Source organism: Eretmochelys imbricata, chromosome 3, assembly GCF_965152235.1.
Source record: "Eretmochelys imbricata isolate rEreImb1 chromosome 3, rEreImb1.hap1, whole genome shotgun sequence".
Classification (NCBI taxonomy): Eukaryota; Metazoa; Chordata; order Testudines; family Cheloniidae; genus Eretmochelys; species Eretmochelys imbricata.
The window spans coordinates 163154469-163171756 of NC_135574.1; the positions used below are offsets into that span (position 1 = coordinate 163154469).

At 38.1% G+C, this 17288-nt stretch overlaps 1 protein-coding gene across 1 annotated transcript in view; it reads left to right on the top strand.

The window, feature by feature from the left end:
• GPATCH2 (G-patch domain containing 2) overlaps positions 1 to 17288 on the top strand; it is a 180849-nt gene that overhangs the window by 140657 nt on the left and 22904 nt on the right. The window lies entirely within an intron of this gene.

Sequence of the window (17288 nt, forward strand, 5' to 3'; positions counted from 1 at the left end):
AATCTCCCAGGTACATGACTGTTCATAGATCTTTTATATGTTTGAAATTTATAGTACCCAATTTCCCCCTCCTCCCCAATATTCATTGTAACAGAATTGCTTTATAGTACAGAAAATTACAGAAATGTTTTCTTAGCTGTATACAGTACCTATTATTTACACACAACTTTTATTTTAATTTGTAGTGATATTATTTGGGATGACAAATAAGTTCTTTTGAAAAGGCAATAACACAATAATGATAAGTTGAAGACTTGGGTAATATCCCACTTTTAAGGGAGAATAGGCACATGGCCTTCACAGTATATCCAGTATCTTTAGTTATATGGATATACCCATTTTTTTCATGTAAGTAAATAGTGGATGTTATTAATAGCCAGAGTCTGAGACCAAATATTCACTTAGATCATATGAGTATTAAATATGAAAATACTTAATTTTAATTGTGTGTGAGCTCAGATGACATCTTCCAAATGGTTGGTTCCACCAGTAAAGCAGAATCTGTTATGCATCCTCTTCACACAATTTATAAGACTTTTTCATCTGTTAAATGTCTTCCAAGGTAAACAAATATTATTTTAAAGATGTTTGAAAGCAGTTTCCTTGTAAGCATAGTTCGGAAATCATATTTTTGCTCAGAACAACAGTATATAAAGAAAATTGTCCTCCATTGAGCTGAATTCTCTTCATAAGTGCATATTTAGGGCCTGATTCTCATTTCCCTGCCACCATCCAAAATCTCAACAACTTAATATTTTATCTTCGTAAAAGTTGTTATAAACAAACGGAAAAACTGTTTATGTGAAAAGCAAGCATGTGTACCACCTTGCAAACACACAGTAACTTATCTTTATCGATGAAATCCGTTGGGTTAAGTTGCCAGTATAAATAGAGCAGGTGGGATTTCCAGCTTGCCAGTACAGTCAGAGGTCTCCTACAGCTTGACATAGTTTTACGTTGCCATTCCCTCCAGAGGGGAGTTGACCACCTTGCTGCTGCATTTAAAATTCCCGACTTCACCCATCTGTGTGGAGGGACAAAATTTCTTTCCTTTCAAGCTTACGAAAAAAATCATTGGTTCAGATGAAGCTGATATTATGCACAAGGTTAATGAGAGGGCAAGTTCCGAATTGTACCTTTCTAGTAAATTTGAAGTCTCATTGCTGTGTATGGAATCTTGAAATGGATCTTTCAGATCTTTACAAACGTGGCCAGATCTTTTTAAAAGTTGTAAATTAGCAAAGCTCTGTTGAAACCAATGGAACTTGACAAATTTACACCAGCAAAGGTTTTGGCCCACTCTTTAGCATAATCATAAATAACTCTAAGTAAAGCTATTGTATTTAAGGTTACTATACGCATATGCAGCTAAATCTTTTGTTGAATACAGTTGTTAGCCCTGGTCTTCACTACGAGTTTATGTGGAATTTAGCAGCCTTAGATTGATTTAACCCTGCACCCGTCCACACGACGAAGCCATTTTTGTCCACTTAAAGGGCTCTTAAAATTGATTTCTGTACTCCTCCCCAATGAGGGGATTAGTGCTGAAATCGACATCGCCTGGTCGAATTTGGGGTAGTGTAGATGCAATTTGATGGTATTGGCCTCCGGGAGCTATCCCAGAGTGCTCCATTGTGACCGCTCTGGACCGCACTTTCAACTTAGAGGCACTAGCCAGATACACAGGAAAAGCACCAGGAACTTTTGAATTTCATTTCCTGTTTAGCCAGCGTGGCGAGCTCATCAGCAGAGGTGACCATGCAATCCCAGAATCGCAAAAGAGCTCCAGCATGGATCGAACGGGAAGTACTGGATCTGATTGCTGTATGGGGAGATGAATCTGTGCTATCAGAACTCCATTCCAAAAGACGAAATGCCAATATATTTGAAAAAATTTCCAAGGGCATGATAGACAGAGGCTGTATCAGGAAACCGCAGCAGTGCTGCATGAAAATGAAGGAGCTCAGGCAAGCCTACCAAAGAGGCAAATGGCCACTCCGGGTCAAAGCCCCAGACATTCCACTGCTATGATGAGCTGCGTGCAATCCTAGGGGGTGCCCTGACCACTAACCCACCGCTGTCCATGGAAACCTGCAAGGGGGGAGTCTCATGCAGCAGGGATGAGGATTTTGGGGATGAGGAGGAGGATAGTGGACAACAGGCAAGTGGAGAAACTCTTCTCCCCAACAGCCAGGAACTGTTTATCACCTTGGAGCCAATATCCTCCCAAGGTGGTCTCCCGGACCATGAAGCCGGAGAAGGCACTCTGGTGAGTGTACCTTTATAAATATAATACATGGTTTAAAAGCAAGTGTGTTTAATGATTAATTTGCCCTGAAGACTTGGGATGCATTCGCAGCCAGTACAGCTACTGGAAAATTCTGTCTGGGGATGGAGCGGAAATCCTCCAGGGGTTCTTAAGGGGACATTCAGAGGTGGCCGTTCCTGCTGGGCTGAAAAGAAATCATCCCTACTTTTAGCCACACGGTGGGGGGAGACCAGTTTACGCTGAGCTGTTGACATTTGGCTGGCAGGGATCTTCCCTGATACTAGTCATGCTGTGGGAGGAGGGGTGAAGCGATCATCCCAGAGAATTGGATGGTGGTGGAGGGGTTTAGTTGGGTTTGTGCTGCACGTTAACCCGAAAACTGCAGCCCCTCCTTTTAAATGGCCAACCCAACGGGTGCTTGGTATGGGAAAGGAGGGTGCTGCTGTTTGAAACCATTCCCACATGTTATGAAGGTTGAAGAAGCCAAAAGACTGTGGCTTACCATGGCTGCCTGCAAGCCGCATTCTGTTAACCGGCCCTGCATGTGTGATCTCTCACACCAAACTGGCAGGCCCCCAATATAAGAGGCAAAATGCGACCTTGTACCGAAAGCACATGTGCTATGTAATGTTAACAGCTTGGTTGACCGTGAAAGAGTCTACCCATTGTTCTCTAAAATGGGTCTTTTTAGATACTACTCTCCCTTTTTTTCTCTTGCAGCTGCAAATGTTTCGATGCACCCCCTATCATCTCCGTCCCAGAGACAAGCGCAGATAAGAAGGCGAAAAAAATGCACTAGTATTGAAATGTTCTCTGAGCTCATGCAGTCCTCCCACACTGAAAGAGCTCAGCAGAATGCGTGGAGGCAAACAATGGTAGAGTCCAGGAAAGCAGAAAATGAATACAAGGACAGGAGGGACGAGGAAGATGAGAGGTTGCAGGAGCAAGAGGAAAGGTGGCAGCAGCGTGATGAGAAGAGGCAGATGCAATGCTGAGGCTACTGGGGGATCAAACTGATATGCTCCGGGGTCTGGTGGAGCTGCAGGAAAGGCAGCAGGCGCACAGACCTGAAGATGCGAGTTCCTGAAGAAACGAGCATCATGTACCTTTCCCTGCCATCCCACTTTGATGTCGGTGAACGTCCCTTGTGATCCATCAGGGCTTGCAGCACCACTGAAAAGTACCCCTTGTGGTTTACGTACTGGCTGCCAAGGTGGTTCGGTCCCAAGATAGGGATATGCGTCTGTCACCCCACCACAGTTAGGGAATCCCATTGCAGCGAAGCCATCCACTATGACCTGCACATTTCCCAGAGTCACTATCCTTGATAGCAGCAGCTCAGTGATTGCGTTGGCTACTTGGATAACAGCAGCCACCACAGTAGATTTGCCCACTCCAAATTGATTCCCGACTGACCGGTAGCTGTCTGGCTTTGCAAGCTTCCAGAGGGCTATCGCCACTCGCTTGTGAACTGTGAGGGCTGCTCTCATCTTCATATTCTTGTGCTTCAGGGCAGGGGGAAGCAAGTCACAAAGTTCCATGAAAGTGCCCTTACGCATGGGAAAGTTTTGCAGCCACTGGGAATCATCCCAGACCTGCAACATTATGCAGTCCCACCAGTCTGTGCTTGTTTCCCAGGCCCAGAATCGGCATTCCACGACATGAGCCTGCCCCATTGCCACCAGGGTGTCCAAATTGCTGGGGACTGTACTTTGAGAGAAGTCTGTGTCCATGTCCTCATCACTCTCGTCACCGTGCTGCTGTCACCTCCTTGCCTGCTTTTGCAGGTTCCGCATATACTGCAGGATAATGCGTGAGGTGTTTACAATGCTCGTGACTGCTGTGTTGATCTGAGCGGGCTCCATGCTTGCCATGTTTTGGCTTCTGCAGGAGAGCAGAGTTGCAGCGGAAGCAGTGGCTGGCAACGGATGCCACAAGAATAGATATTTATAGAGAACAACGAGAGAACCTGCAAGGTGGATTCATGAGAACAGGAGAGCAGAGTTACAGCGGAAGCAGTGGAGAACAATGGTTAGCACCACGCACATTTCCTGAGGAAGAACACACGTACCTGGGAGCCCATGACAGACAATATGGAGAAATTCACTATTGAGACAATAGCAGCAGAGCAGAGTTGCAGTGGTGGATGATGACAGTTAGCAGTCCTACTGCACCGTCTGCTGAAAGAAGTATGGCGTCCACATGGAAAAAAGGCACAAAATGATTGTCTGCCGTTGCTTTCACAGAAGGAGGGGCGACTGACCACATGTACCCAAAACCATCCGCGACAATGTTTTTGTCACATCAGGCATTGGGAGCTTAACCCAGAATTCCAATGGGTGGCGGAGACTGCAGGAACTGTGGGATAGCTACCCACAGTGCACTGCTCCATAAGTCGATGCTAGCCACGGTAGTGAGGATGCACTCCGCCGACTTAATGCGCTTAGGGTGGACATACGCAATCGACTGTATAAAATCAATTTCTAAAAATTGACTTCTATAATATCAACCTAATTTCGTAGTGTAGACATACCCTTAATTCTCACTTGAAAGTCTCAAGCAATCTAAGATTGATTCTGAATAACCTTTTGCACATTTTCAGTGATTACATTTAACATGTAAGGATATTATAATTCAGATAATTAATCTCCTTTTAAAGGAAGCTCACAACAAATTATAACTATGACCAATAGAAATGTCTTGTCTTGCGGTTTATTGCTAAATACAATAATAGAAAATTAACGGATGGTAAACAATTGAAGCTTTGTAAAATTATTACCCAGCACACTTTGGACTCTTAAGCTGCTAGCCAATGCATATATATTTGGCATAATACATGCCACATTAATGGGTATTACGTGCACAGTATTACTATTATATGTAAATATAAAAAATTTGGGAAGTTATGTTAACTAAATGTATTATACTCTCCCTCCAGTTCTGTTCACCCATGTCAAATATCCCACAATGCTTTGCAAAGTTGAAATCAGCTTTGGCATTAGAAAATAGGAAGTCTGTCAAAGCCAAGATACATGATTGATGTTTCTTAGCACAGGTCAGGATGTACCTCTGGGCCTAACTGGTTTGGACTGTAGTATCCAAAACAGATATAAGAAAAGTACAAAACAAAACAACGAGTTAAGGAAATGTTATGAACTGGAAGGTTGGATTTTAGTGACTTATAAAACGTTTTGTAACTTGTAAAATCATGCTATAAATACTACTAGCTATCTTTGAAGCACAACTTCTGTGTAAGATGAGAATTGTTTCCTGGAAGGAAGATATGCCTGTCTTCTTTTCATATTGTACTGCTGCTAAGTTTGGTTATTTGGTCTCTTAAACATTTTTAAGAATAAACCACAAGTGTAACCAAACTGTTGCCTTTGCCTTTTAGTCAGTAAAGCTATATCTGTTGTTCTTATTGCAAGACTGGAATTGCTAAATGTATTTCTTTGTGTAGTTTCCACACTGGCTTATTTCTAGTCATGTGAAATTTTTTTTTTTTTTTTTTTGGTGTTTTGAAAGACATTTTCTTTTTATATTTGCCTTGACTTTTCTTACACCTTCTGGATGAGTGACCACAGTTCTTGTCTCAGCACATGGAAAAAAGTAAAGATTAGAGACCTATATTGCACTAGATCAATGAATTGTGGAATAATTTACTCCAGAACCGTATCTGTCAGGTAGGAAGGGATAAGCACTCAGTCGGTCTGTTGTTTTTTTTCTGTGCAGTGTGTGTTGATACTTTCAGGAGGACCTTAACTGTATTGGGTTGCTCATAAAAGAGATAACAAACATTAAGATTTAAAAATGAAGATGAGTTTCAACCCTATTTACATTAAATATAGCCTCAAAGCAAGACTGGGACTGTTCAGCTTAAGAAAGAGACAGCTAAGGGGAATATGGTAGAGTTCTATAAAACATGAATGGTATGGAGAAAGTGAATATGGAAGTGTTATTTACCCCTTCACATAACACAAGAAATAGGGATCCCTCGATGAAATTAATACGCAGCAGGTTTAAAACAAACAAAAGAAAGTACTTCTTCACACAACACACAGTCAACCTGTGGAACTTGTTGCCAGACGATGTTTCGAATGCCCTGTATATAACTCAATTAAAAAAAGAATTAGATAAGTTTATGGAGGATAGATCCATTAATCGCTATTAGCCAAGATGATCATGGACACAACCCCATGCTTCAGGTGTCCCTAAATATCTGACTGCCAGAAGCTGGGATTTGACAACAGGGGATGGATCACTCGATAATTCCCCTGTTGTGTCCATTCCTTCTGAAGCATCTGTCGTCAGTCACTGTTGGAAGACAGGATTCTAGGCTAGATTAACCATTTGTATGATGCAATGTGGCCATTCTTATTGACAGATTAAGACAAAAACCAAAAAAAGGAGATCTTAAATTTGGTAAATAGCACTAGAGGAGTTAGTCTATGCTGTAATCAATTGATTAGGAAAACAAAATTACAGACAGTCAAAGTACTTAAACTTCTAGAATAATTTTCATTATTTATAATGGTCTTCATTATTTTTTAAAGTATCTTCACATTAAGTACAATAATTATTCAATCAGGTGTGTTTTTTCTTCTGGCTTATAGTATTATAAATGGGATTTATGGTATGTACATGTATTGAGAGGCTGAAGGAAAAAACAAGACAAGATTTGCTGCCACTTTTCCAGATATGATAAAATAATTTGATCATTCATCACTGGTTCCCAGAGATTGCGTGAACTCTGTCTTTTTAAGAACAAAACACATTTCCTGGCCCTCAGTTCTTTTCCGTCACTAATGTAGAAGTGCTGACATCCGTACCACCTGGAAAAAAAATGGGCAAGCACTCAGGAGCCTGAGTCTATCTGTTATTCCTCTTTTCTGGCCATAGGAAACAGCACAGCCTGAAACAGGTCTCTTCGCATCCCTAAAAGAAAGAGGCCTGTTAGCGATGGAAGCTGGGGAAATGGTACAAGAGACATAGTGGGTAGTATGAAAGAAAAATGTCACATGGTGATACATGATAAATGTTAATAAGAATATTGAGCATATGTTTTCCAGATTTTCTGTAATCCACCAACCCTTTCAAATCTCAGTCCTGCCCAGACTTCTAAATATTTTGGATAGGTTGGAAAAAAGAATGCATCATCTACATTATATTTTTGTGATTTTATTTTATTTTGGTATTCTGTGTAAATTAATAATGAAAAGGAGAGTTCTAAAATGAGAAAATTCACACAAAAGGTGATCAGAGATTTGAAAAGTATATTTTTGCTTGAGATGTAGAAATATTGAGTTCAGACTTCTTTCCATCAGGTCAGAAAGAAAATCCCCATTTACATTTGAACAGAACTCATTCAGTTTCATCTGATACAGATCACTGTATTTTGTTACACAGATGTGACAAATAGAATTACAGCTGCTCTTTATTTGATCTTCTAAAGAGACAAAGATGTGGAAGGATGCTGTCTGCTCCCTTTTTCCCACCGTGTCATCTGTTGTTTGGGAAGGAGTCCTAATTTGCAGCAGATACAAAACTATTTGTCGTGTTGCAGGTTTGCCAAAAATAAATGAAACCATTAATTACTACATTTTTTGAGCAGCTGTTAATAGATTGGGATAAGAAAACTGTACCTTAGACTACTGGTTAATTACAAGAACTATAATTGTTTAATGTGGCTTTTATGGAATGAAATTACTGTACCAGAAGATGTGAACTCTGTTTTTAGACACTGTACAGGAAAATGAACACATAGCTTTATATCAATATTGCTAAGAATTAGTATATTTTATACAGTAATTATTCACTGTTGTCATCCTACACATTTATTGATATTCCCAACAAAAATACATTAAACTGGAGTTAAGATTGAATATATATCCATAATTAAAGTATAAAATTTGTAGTAATTCCAAATACAATCCACTACAAATACAGGTAATTGAGAATTAAGGTTAAACTTAAAAGGTGTATGTTAAGATAGAAACAGATAGCTAAAGCACTCAAACAATCTTAACTTTTCTTTTAGTGCCATTAATGTTATTGCATATACATAATAGTGTTTCTAGTTGCACATTAAATTTAAATGATTTTTAAAGACACTACATTTTTCCTCTGGCATCACCCTCAGAGAGGATGATGGCATGTTATACTATCAATGGCTACCACTTTCTCTGTGGCAGTTAGGATTCAGTCTAATTCAGAAAAATAGAAGATTGCAGCCATTTTGAAAAAGGGCAGTTTTTCGTGGAATTCTCTGTAGTAGAATATTATTTGTCAGGCACTGCAGTTAAAAAGAATAATAATAAAAAATGAACATTAATCCCTTTTTAAAAAACCTTGGAATATAGCCTATGTATAATATTTCAATATGTTTTAACTATATGGAAACTATGAACCGTGTCTGTTCTTCCATTAATAAGATAACATGAGAAATAAAAATCATGTGATATTGGATGCTTAATTTCTTAAAGAACATATTTTCAATTAATTGTAACTTATAAAGTAATTAATGAATGTGATTGGGCACAGAATAAATTTTCTGGGATTTTACCAAGTGAGCATGCAGACCCAGTGGCCCCAACACCATGTGCAACTGACATGCATGTACACCCCCATCAGAGATGTTAAGTACATACTTGGACAGCTAACCCCTCGTGCCACTACGCCTACACTCTAATTTTAGCATGCTAGCTCATTCAGACCTAGTGGGGGTATGTCTCCTCAAGCTGGGAATTACACCCCCAGCGCAAAGTGTAGATATACTTTGGTGTAATGGAAATTCATGTTAAGAACGTTGGCACAAAATCACTGTTTCCTGGTTAGAGCAAAAGGTTTTGTTTGCCTTGGAATTTCTGGAACAGCAGGAGACTGTTATCCTGTTGCAACATTCTACTCCAATAACATCATCTCTTTGCTAACCGCATTTTACAGATACTTAAATATGAACCGTATCCATAAAAATTATAATACATGTTATGTTTAGAATTCTGTAATTTAAAATCAGTTGAGTAAACTCTTTTGATCATAGAGTAGATCTTCACATTCTTCGCTTCTGAAAACAGATGAAGTTAGGTTTTTCTTCATAGCCATCATAATACCCTTTTATGGACATTTTAAGAGTCATTCTTTCAACATGACTTTTTCAGTACAAATCCCATCCAAGTCCTCTGTCTCAGCAGGTTCCAGTATTGTAGACGCAGGTGTTTCCCATGGTGAAAAGTACGAAATGGTGGTATTTCTTTGTGAGGAAAGCTATAGTCTTGAATGAGCTGTTCTAGTTTTGTTAAAACAGAATTTTTCTTTCCTAGCATTCTTTGTTGACTTGTTTATGCACCAGGATATCGGTTTGGATTTGCCTTTGTCTAATTCATATACTTTTGATCAATTCCAACTCATGCCCAATTATATTACACTAAATTAACATAATTCAACAGATGTTGATATTTAAATGTTTTCTGGCATTCACATCTTGGACAGCTGTCTTAGAGCTTGGGGAAAAGGCAAACATTTAGAGTTAAATGCTGAACATATGCTTAAATTACTAATTAGAAAGAAGAAAAACAATGCATTATCCTTTCTGAGGACAGTAAATCTCTAATACAGATATTTTTTTAAAAGACTTTTAGTCACAGTTAAAGTCCATTGGTCTCTGGAGACTGGGTGCTGTGGCATATACTGTGGCATTGGACTTCATTTCCATTTGGATTTGCTGAACGTGATGCCAATAGAGATTTGCTTCGTTCAGGTGAACTTGAATTAAGTCTCAAAAGTGCTGGAAAAAGACAATGTGAAGACAAGTGTTAGAGTACTGTAGGTGGTGATGAGATAGTCCACTGACAAGAGATATTAATATTTTCCCATTCATAGTTAAATTGTGCTAATACTCCATTAAAACAAATGTCACTCTTACATTTAAAGTTGCATTCTGAACAGATTGGGTTGATATGAAAGGAGTTTGACATAGAACAATGCTACTATCACATCTGTTTAACATTTAATAAAAAGAAAAAAAGTGCATCACTTTTGATGGTTAATGTATTTTTCTTCACACTGGTAGAGGCAGATGCTACAATCTGTGTTACGTTGGTGATGTCATTCTTATAACTGAGTCTGAGGAAAAAGCTTCAGAGCTTGTAAAGTGAGTAGCTAGATCTAGAGTGGAATTCTGATTTAATCTGAACAGTGTTTTTTGTTGTTTAAAAAAATGTTTTAAAAACCAACAAAAGTGATAACACTTGAGAGGTATACCCTAATCCTCGTAAGAGTAAGAAATGAATGTTCTATATTTCTATATAATATCTATAATTTACTATGTATATAATGAGTGTGTAGCTGTAAATACAAAATTATTTTGCCAATTTCTATTCATTAATAATTGGAAAAGATTGTTATATACACTTTTTTGGTAAATTTTTGCAGACAATCCTAATTACAGTAACAAGAGTCTAGTCGAGAGGCTGCACATCTTACTAGTAACGTACACTCTTTTTAGTTGTTCATAACTATGTATGGAGTTTCTGAAAATGAGCATGGGAGGCTACAACCCAGGAATGACTTTTTTTCGGGCTGTCAATTAATTGCAGTTAACTCACATGATTAACTCAAAAAAATTAATCATGATTAATCACAGTTTTAATTGCACTGTTAAACAGTAGAATACCAATTGAAATTTATAAAATATTTTGGATGTTTTTCTACAATTTCAAATATATTGACTTCAATTACAACACAGTATACAAAGTGTGCAGTGCTCACTTTATATAATTTTTATTTCAAATACTTACACTATAAAAACTCACCTCATACAAGTATCATAGTGCATTCTCTTTATCATGAAAGCACAACTTACAAATGTAGATTTTTTCTGTTACATAACTGCACTCAAAAATAAAATAATGTAAAACTTTAGCTCCTACAAGTCCGCTCAGTCCTACTTCTTGTACAGCCAATCGCTAAGACAAACAAGTTTGTTTACATTTATGAGAGATAATGTTGCCCGCTTCTTATTTATAATGTCAGTGAGATGTATAATGTCACTGAAAGTGAGAGCAGACAGTCACATAACAGTTTTGTAGCTGGCTTTGCAAGGTATTTACGTGCCAGATATGCTAAACATTTGTATGCCCCTTCATGGTTCAGCCACCATTCCGGAGGACATGCTTCCCTGCTGATGATGCTCATTTAAAAAAAAAAAAAAAAGTGTTAATTAAATTTGTGACTGAACTCCTTGGGCAAGAATTGTATGTCTCCTGCTCTGTGTTTTACCCTCATTCGTGTTATAGCAGTCTTGGGTGATGACCCAGCATGTTGTTCGTTTTAAGAACACTTTCATTGCAGATTTGACAAAATGCAAAGAAGGTACTAATGTGAGATTTCTAAAGATAGTGGCAGCATTTGACCCAAGATTTAAGAATCTCAAGTGCCTCCCAAAATCTGATCAGGACAGGATGTGGAGCATGCTTTCAGAAGTCTTATCAGAGCAAAACTCTGATGCGGAAACTAGAGAACCCGAACCACCAAAAAAGAAAATCAGACTACTTCTGGTGACATGTGACTCATGATGATGAAAATGAACATGCATCGGTCTGCACTGCTTTGGATCATTATCGAGCAGAACCCCTCATCAACATGGACACGTCCTCTGAAATGGTGGTTGAAGCATGAAGGGACATATCAATCTTTAGCGCATCTGGCACGTAAATATCTTGCAACACCGGCTACAACAGTGCCATGAGAACACCTATTCTCACTTTCAGGTGACATTGTAAACAAGAAGCGGGCAGCATTATCTCCTGCAAATGTAAACAAACTTCTTTGTCTGAGTGATTGGCTGAACAAGAAGTAGGACTGAGTGGACTTGTAGGCTCTAAAGCTTTACATTGTTTTATTTTTAAATGCAGTTATTTTTTGTACATAACTCTACATTTGTAAGTTAAACTTTTAAGATAAAGAGATTGCACTCCAGTACTTTTATTAAATGAATTGAAAAATACTATTTTTATTTTTACAGTGCAAATATTTATAATAAAAATAAAATGAGCACTGTAACGTTGTATTCTGTGTTGTAATTAAAATCAATATATTGGAAAATGTGGAAAACATCCAAAAATATTTATATTTGAAAATGTTGAGCAGGGGATTGGACTAGATGACCTCCTGAGGTCTCTTCCAACCCTAATATTCTACGATTCTATGATATAAATGGTAGTCTGTTATTTTTAACGGCACAGTTAATCGCGATTTTTGTAATTGATTGACAGCCCTAATTTTTTATCTTTGATTTTGACTTTAGGATTTAGATAATATAAATACAAAGAAAACACAGACAGTATACCCTATTTTTGCATTTAAAATTGCATCAATTCTTCTAATTCCATGTGGTAAGCAAGTTGTTCATAGTGCCTATTTGTTCTTGGTATTTTGGTTTTAAAATATTGATTTTCAAACTGACTACTTTGTGCTAGAGATATCTGCAATATATTTTTTCATGGAGTTTTTCTGTTGGTGGCACATTATACTGAATACTTAACTTTATGGTAGATGAAAATGGCTGAATTGCCTTTTAATAATGTATATTCTGATAAAACAATATCTGTCTTTGGCAAAATTAATGTGAATTTAAAAACACTGACCTTACTTAACACATATTTACCCAATATATATTTTAGAAGAATGTTTCATTTAAGAATGCTTCATGTGTTTATCTGCTACCTCGTTCTTTGTTAACTCAGGGCACTGCAATGTAGAGTTCTCCCAATACACCATTCATTCAGTCTGGCTACTGCACATTTCCACCGAGCAAATCCAGTGCATATAAGCCATATTCCCCATAGCAACAGGTTCTGATATGAGTGATTAGGTGATATTCATAAATGTGTTTGTTGAAGCCATAATCAAAATCTCCATCCACATGGTCTTCAAAGTCTGATCCCTCTTACTTCAAACCATCAGTGTCAGCTTTTACTGGTTCTATAAAAACTGTGAAATTAAGTATCTAATCTTTGTCATTCTCCAATTAAGTAAGTTTGGATCAATGTGGCTGTAGAGGGAAAACCCTTGCCCTCATCTATAGCCTGAGCAAAAGGAGCCAAATACCTCCCCAAAATAAACTGTTGGAAAAAGGGGGAACAAATTGTTTGAGAACAAAGCAGCTGTCAGAATGACATCAATAGAAATTAGCTGGTACTCTGGCACTTCTTGCTGACACTGACTGTCCAAATCATTGCCAGGCACAAATGCTATATAGCTTTTTATGACAAACAATAAAATAGATTTCAGACATCGATTTGACCTAAAGTTAGACAAATCCAATCATACTGGGTGACATCTATCTCAAATATTCCTAACAAAATGATACAGAGGTATGTTCTTTTTTTTAAGAGAAACCTGTACAATAATACTATCAGGTGAGGTCCAAATCCTCCATCTTTACAGAAACAATTTTGATCATTCTTATTTGTTTTTGTCTATAGAAGCACTGTTGTCACAGCCAGGAGCTATGCACTTACCAATAATGCACTCACAGTATCCTGCAATATGAAACATGTATGGATGGGGGGAGAAAAAACCCTACATACTAGATTTCTGTGAGACAGCCCTGCAGTAATTAGTATATCAGTCACTTGCTATTCAAATGGAGACCAGGCTGCCAAAGTGCATGGGATTGGAGGCGCAGCCAACAGTGCCCCTTTGCATCTTAAAAAAATAACTTTAAATGTCCCTTTGCTAAGGTTGGGTCTACACTGCCACTTTCAGCACTAAAACTTTAGTCGTTCAGGTGTGTGAAAAAACACCCTGTGAGTGACAAAAGTTTTAGCACTGAAAAGTGCCAATATAGACAGCACTTTATCGCCGGGAGCTGCACTCCTGGCGATAAAGCATGTCTATACTGCCCACACTACAGCGCTGCCGCGGCCACGCTGTAACGTGGGCAGTGTAGACATACCCTAAGGAGAGTGCTTTAGGATGTGTGGAGCGCTTGTCACATACTGGACAGCTACAGTTCACATCTTGAAAAAGTGGGAGATGCATGTTCTGACTTCAGTCAATTGTTCTTATTTAGTGTTATGGTAAACTTCGGGTTGTTTTTTCTCTCTACCCTTAAATATCTATATAAGGAGTTTTCTTCTACTTTCCACAGAGAAGCACTCCCAAATTGTGCAGTTTAGAGTGAGGCAGACCCTATCAGTAAATGACAAATGTTATCCTTCTGTTGGACAGCCTGACATCCTCTAGATGACTGGGAAAAAGTCATAGAACAAAAGGAACTATAAAATTTGGTGCAATGGCTCTGTGCCACAAGGGGAAAAGGGGTTGAGATTTAGGAGTGAACCCTTTCTAACGAACCTGTTTGCCATTGCTTTGCATATATATATTGCTTTGCAACATACGTCTCTTGCATTTTGTTGTACCATATTATGAAGGTGCCATAACTGTACCATAGTTAGTTGTGTTGAGATGTGCATTTGAGGCAGGATTACACCTCTTTATGTATGAGTAATATTATGTACTGTACCCAAACTTACAGCACTAACTAGCTGGTGGGTAAACATATAAAATGTTACAGTTCTATTGGGATATTATTTTTAGAAAATGTTCCTTAATACTAGAAGGCAATTGCAGGGAAGGGTGTGACTTTGCATAAGCATCCAAACTTTTGGAAGCTTAATCATATTGAATCACTGAAACTTATGTTGGTCCCACTACCTTATTTAGATACTAAGGTGACAGGAAACTTAGAAATACCTACATGATATTGTTTAATGCTGTATACTGCTAAGATGCTCAAATTGTGGTCCATAGCACTCAGGTAGGTGATGAAGCAGTTGCTAGCAGTCTGTGGAGAACACGGTCATATTAAGACACCTAAAAATACATTTAAATACTGTCCAGTTTTCCATGCAAGTAGTTGCTAATCGCCACAGAGTAACACCATCAACTGGAGGAGGCAGTCTATGCAACTTCCTGTGGGAGGAGGACATGTGGTCCAGAAGGCAAACTCCGTACTAAAATGTGGGCCACCCTGTGTGTTTATAAAAAAAAAAAAAAAATTGAGAACTTTTGCTATGCTGTTATTACATTAAGGACACTAGAATAATGAGACAGTGTGGTCGGGCTGTACTCTTGTCAAGAAAGATGGATGAGGTCATCCACCTTCATTTTGAGTCATTTTGTTGGCTTTCTTATGTAATATATATTTCTGAATCCAGTTTCAGAATTGCTCTCCTGGTTTTAGACATTCTCCATTATCTATCTTCTCCCTATTGTTCTGACCACTGCTCCCCATACTCCCTTCCATCTCACACTGCACCTCTGGACTTAGCCTGCTTTCTGTAAATGTTATAGTTGAGGAAAGAGGTTACTCATTGATCTCCTTTATATCTTATGAGCTCTTCCCATACTTTCCTTCTAAACCCCTGAATCACTCTTTCAATCTCGTCTTAAAATCATCCTGTAGTTTGAAAACTAAAATTATTAGAGTAGAAATTAACCTTGTAGGTCACCACCGGGAATGTCCAAACATGCCACCTAATAGCATAATTACATTGTCTAAGAAATTGTTGTCAAACCATTTCAAGCTTCAAATAAGTTGCAGTCATCACGTCGTTCTGTCTCCATTCTCATCCAACTCTTTTGAGATTGAAAATGGACAAAGGGAGTGACAATTCTTCTTAATAATCAAGCCTTAGATCCTTATAAAATTCAAACCAGTCAACTCCAGCTTTACTAAAATCTGTTTCTAAAGAGCTTCAGTTAGTAACTTATCAAGCCTAGGCATTAGCTACAGCATCCAATGATATAATTGAAGAGTTCTACAGCCATCTGCAGGAACTCAATGATACTGTGCTAGGATAGATGTTGCTGTTTACAGAGTATTTCAATGCCCAAGTTGAGTGAAAGAGTTGTTGATCAGAATATAATGGACAGACAAGTATTGGGTGATATCAGTTCATTAAATTGTGCTGTGAAAATTAGTTTTAAAGTATTATTTCAGCATCAGTGTAGCATACAACATAATCTATGCTTTCCAAATCAGCTGCACAGAAATCCAATAGATAAGAATGTTTTTGAGCAAAACATGAAAACTCTTCCACTCTTACCTCTGTCAGGAACTGCTACTTTCAAAGTTCAAGTTATGTCTAAAATGCAATAAACAGGGACCTCCATTATTTACAGATAATATGTGCCAAGTCATAGAGGTACAAAATGTAATCTGGCAAATGGCTTGATGCTTTGCTGAAGTGTAAACAGAAGTCCAAACAAACTGTGGGGAGGAAATGAGGTGTGCATGTATTAACATTGCAATTATAACACATCAAGAAGAGTAAATAATATGGATCTCAAAGCATTACAGCTTGTGAGGAAAGCAAAAACTCCTAAAAGCAAGAAAACACTGGAGTAAGATAACCAACAGGGATGTTGGAGCAATGAGTAGACATGTAAAATAAATACATAAGTAAATGTGTTATTTGTATTGCAATAGTGCCCAAAAGCCCCTAACTGGAATCAAGGTCTCAGAAAATGTACTAGCACATATGAAGACAACTGCAATACAAACTTAATTCTCACAACACACCTTTGTGAAGTAGCTATGGAATAATTCCCACTTCCAGGGTAGTAGGGATGAAGAAGATTAATTGTTTTTGGAGGAGTACTGTTTTATATATGGAAAAATGAACAGGGTGGTTAGTGATGTCCCCACATCCACACAGCAAGCCATTGGGGAGAACTATGGTATTCAGAAGTAGCTGCCTTCTTATGCTCAGTCCACTGCACTATACTGCTTTGTAATGACTAAAGCGAATACTAAATCTAGAGTGAAATTCTAATTCCATCTGAATGTTAATAGCAAAGGCAGTGATAATACTTGGGAACATCATAAACCCTTAAAAGTAGGAAAAGGAGGTTAAACAAGTAAGTCTGTTTTCTTTCTTTTTTTCTTTTCTTTTTGTTTTTATATAAAATATAATCATTTAACAAAAGTACATGTGCAAAGTGGAAATGGCAT